General features: G+C 36.2%; 1 non-coding gene across 1 annotated transcript; it reads left to right on the top strand.

The window, feature by feature from the left end:
- Positions 1-2,975: 2,975 nt before the first annotated feature.
- LOC149498226 (small nucleolar RNA R71) lies at positions 2,976-3,083 on the top strand. Its single transcript, XR_016319816.1, has one exon. It is a non-coding gene; the product is annotated as a small nucleolar RNA R71 (small nucleolar RNA).
- The last annotated feature ends 1,403 nt before the right edge of the window (positions 3,084-4,486 follow it).

The raw sequence follows: 4,486 nt of genomic DNA, 5'->3' as shown, positions 1-4,486 counted from the left end.
TATTGTTTTGGCTCCAATTAAATATGCCCTAAATTTGTCAAAAGCAAAAACAATAGCTAACAATTCCTTTTCAGTAGTTGCATAATTTAATTGCGCATCATTCAATGTGCGACTAGCATAATAAATAACATGCAACTTTTTGTCCTTTCTTTGTCCAAGAACAGCTCCAATAGCATGATCACTAGCATCACACATGAGCTCAAAGGGTAGAGTCCAATCTGGTGTAGTGATGATAGGTGCTGAGATTAACTCCTTCTTTAACCTGTTGAAAGCATCTAAACACTCTTTGTCAAAATTAAAAGAAACATCTTTAACTAATAAATTACAAAGAGGTTTAGTGATTTTTGAGAAGTCTTTTATGAATCTCCTGTAAAACCCTGCATGACCAAGAAAGCTTCTTATTCCTTTCACTGAGTTGGGAGGAGGTAGTTTTTCAATTACCTCGATTTTGGCTTTGTCGACTTCAATCCCTTTTTGAGAGATCTTATGCCCTAAGACAATACCTTCACTAACCATGAAGTGACACTTTTCCCAATTTAAAACAAGGTTAGTGCCTTCACATCATTGCATTACTAAAGATAAATTACGAAGACATGCATCGAAAGAAGAACCAAAAACAGAAAAGTCATCCATGAATATTTCAATAAATTTTTCCACCATATCAGAGAAGATGGACATCATGCACCTTTGGAAGGTTGCAGGGGCATTGCATAGCCCAAAAGGCATTTTCCTATAGGCAAAAGTGCCATAAGGGCAGGTGAAAGTAGTTTTCTCTTGGTCTTCAGGAGCTATAGGTATTTGAAAGTATCTTGAATAACCATCTAAGAAACAATAAAAAGGATAGCCTACAAGTCTTTCAAGCATTTGATCAATAAAGGGTAGGGGAAAATGGTCCTTGCGTGTTGCTTTGTTTAATTTTCTATAATCTATACACACACGCCAACCTGTAACTGTTCTTGTAGGAATTAGTTCATTGTTTTCATTAGAGATAACAGTCATACCTCCCTTCTTTGGAACAACTTGGACAGGGCTTACCCAACTACTATCAGAAATTGGATAAATGATACCGGCATCTAGGAGTTTAATGATTTCAGCCTTGACTACCTCCTTCATGTTCGGATTCAATCGCCTTTGATGCTCGATTGAAGGTTTGTAGTCTTCTTCCATCAAGATTTTATGCATGCATACACTTGGGCTTATTCCTTGCAAATTTGAGATAGACCACCCCAGTGCTTTCTTATGCCTTCGTAGAACCTGCAACAACCTTTCTTCTTGATCAAGCGTTAAGTGAGAAGAAATAATAACAGGAAAAAAATGGTCCTCACCTAAGAATGCATGTTTTAAATGAGGTGGAAGTTGTTTCAGTTCTTCTTAGGTGGTTCCTTTTCCTTTTCATTCAAGATGCTTGATTCATTAATGTTATTTTCGACATGCAAAGTGTTTTCCACATATTCATCAACAACATCAATTCGAAAACAATCTCCATAGTCCATAGGAAGTTTACAAGATTTAAGCACATCAAAGACAATTTCTTCCTATCCAACTCTTAGAGTTAACTTACCTTCATAGACATCAATCAATGCTTTTGTAGTTGCAAGAAAAGGTCTTCCAAGGATTAAAGATCCTTCCCTGTCTTCATCAATGTCAAGAATAACAAAATCAATAGGGAAGATGAATGTACCTACCTTTACAAGTACGTCTTCTACAATTCCTCTAGGATATTTGATTGATCGGTCTGCTAATTGTAAAGACATCCTTGTTGGTTTGAGCTCTCCCATACCTAGCATCTTAAAGACTTCATAAAACATAAGATTAATGCAGCACCTAAATCTGCCAAAGCCTTTTCAAAGTCAAGATTACCAATATTGCAAGGGATAGAAAAACTTCCTGGGTCCTTTAACTTTGTAGGCAATTTGTTTTGGATAATTGCACTGCACTCCTCAGTTAACATTATTGTTCCTTGATCATCGATTTTTCGTTTCTTGCTCAGGATATCTTTTAGGAATTTAGCATAGCTAGGCATTTGAGCAAGAGCTTCAGCAAAAGGAATATTGATTTGAAGCTTTTTAAATATGTCCAGAAACTTGAGGAAGCTCTTGTCGTCTTGTGCTTTCTTTAATCTTTGTGGGAAGGGAACAGGTGGAACATAGGGTTTTACCTTTTCTTGTTCTTCTAGGTCAATGATGGGCACCTTTGGCTGTTCTTTTTCTTCCTTTTCTTTCCTTGGTGGTTCTTCTAATTGTTTGCCACTTCTCAGGGTGATAGCTTGCACTTGTTCTTTAAGATTCTTTTCAGTATTGCTAGGTAACGTACCTTGAGGTCGAGATGCCATCATGTTTGCAAATTGTCCTAGCTGAATTTCCAAATTTCTTATTGCAGCCTGCTGGATTTTATGGTCTTCTCTGGTTTCCTTCATGAAATCCATGTGTGATTTAGAAAGGGCAGTAAGGAGGTCATCATGAGATTTCTTTTCAGGAGGAAGGAAACCGGGTGGTGCATTCAAGGCATTGTTAGGATTACCATAGGATAGATGAGGATGGTTTCTTAATCTATTATCATATGCATTGGAATAAGGGTAATTCTTCCTTCCTTGATTCATCACATAGTTTACTTGCTCCAAAGTTTGTGGATTTAAAGAGTCCATCATGCATTCTCCAATTCCATGTTGTCCATTGCACCTATCACAATTTTGCATAATAGAATTCACAGGATTAGTGGTTAACATGTCCAATTTTCTTACCATATTATCCACCTTGGCATTAAGTGCTGTAATGGCGTCTATTTCATAGACTCCTATGGTTCTTCTCCTTTCAGAATTGTTTTGGTAATGGCTGTTGCTTGCCATCTCTTCTATTAACTCGTAGGCTTCATCAATTCCCTTCTTCTCAAAGGATCCACCTGCAGCTGCATCTAAAGTGATTTTGATGTTAGGAGATAATGCATTATAGAAAGTTTGTACCTGTAACCACTTAGGCAAACTGTGATGTGGGCACTTTCTCAACAAGTCCTTGAATCTTTCCCAAGCTTCATACAGGCTCTCTTGATCATGATGAGCAAATGTCATTATCTCATTACGCAACTTTGTGGTTTTGGAGGATGGGAAGAATTTGGCTAGAAACTTTTGAGCTAATTCATCCCATGTTGTGAAACTCCCAGCGGGACATGATTATAACCAGGATCTCGCTTTATCCCTAAGAGTGAAAGGGAAAAGTCTCAGTTTAATTGCGTCTTTAGAAACACCATTCTGCTTGAAAGTATCACAAATTTCCAGAAAATTTGTGATATGGGCATTAGGATCTTCACTAGGCAAACCCCCATATTGGATCGATGTGGAGAGCATTTGGATAATTGCGGGTTTAATCTCAAAATTATTAGCTTCCACCCTAGGTCTTGTAATACTTGAGGTTGTCCCATTCAGATTAGGTGTTGTGTAATCTCACAAGGTACGGACCGGATGCTGAAGTGGAGGTCCGACTATGTTTTCATTTAAGTTTTCGTTTTCGTTGGCCATGTCTGCTTCTTGTTCGGGTTTTATTTCTCGTGTTTTTCTTGCAGCGTTGTGCCTACGACAAGTTCTTTCAATTTCTTGATCAAAGACTAGAGATTCAGTCTTTCTCGATCTTCTTTGCATAAAACACCTGAATTAATTCTTAAAAGAAAATTAAATAAAAATAAAAGAATGTCTAAATTAACAATAGGGTAATTCGTATTGATATCGATAACGCCAATCCCCGGCAACGGCGCCAAAAACTTGACAGTGATTTTTGCAAGTGTACGAAATCGCAATAAGTAATATAGAGTAAGAGAGTATCGTATCCATAGGGATTGTATATCAAGTACCAAAATTATGTTGACCTATTATTATTTAAACGATAATAAGTGAGAATTTCTGTAAAGAAAATAAATTTTGAAGATAAAAACAGAAAAGAGATCAAGCACAAAATTTAGGTAAAAGGAAATCAGGGATTTAGACTACTAGGGAATTTGATTTCACTTAATTCTATCCAACTTATTCTATTAGTTCATTAATCAATTTTTAATTGTCCAAGTAGGAGAAACAACCCTAGAGTTACTAACAAGCTCTCCCGATGTATTGTTAGCTATTTTAATCTAGTTTAATTACCTATCTTCCAATAGTGAAATCAAACATAAATCAGATCTTTGGGTTTTGTGGTTGTTTTGTGAGTTCATAACCTAAGATCATTAACTTATGAAAACCCCCATTGAGTCAAACCATATAGCTTCCGCGTCAAGTTATTATTCTCAAGTAATTTATTATCTTTTTCATATCAACAACCCTTCTCCCGATAGTGATTATTGAAATAATTCAATCCAGGGGAGAATTCTGCCTGGAAGCTTTAAGCACAATAATAAATTATAACAAGAACAATGAAAAACAAATCTAATATTATAAATTGGAATCGAATTAAGTTACATCAAATCCCTAGTATAAGAGTTTAGCTGGACATAATAATTAAACAAAACT

Source organism: Jatropha curcas, chromosome 2 (genome assembly GCF_041381405.1).
Source record: "Jatropha curcas cultivar XTBG-Jc1 chromosome 2, XTBG_Jcur_1.0, whole genome shotgun sequence".
Taxonomy (NCBI): domain Eukaryota; kingdom Viridiplantae; phylum Streptophyta; class Magnoliopsida; order Malpighiales; family Euphorbiaceae; genus Jatropha; species Jatropha curcas.
The sequence above is the reverse complement of the archived record's forward strand: the minus strand, read 5'-3'. Positions and strand labels throughout refer to the sequence as shown.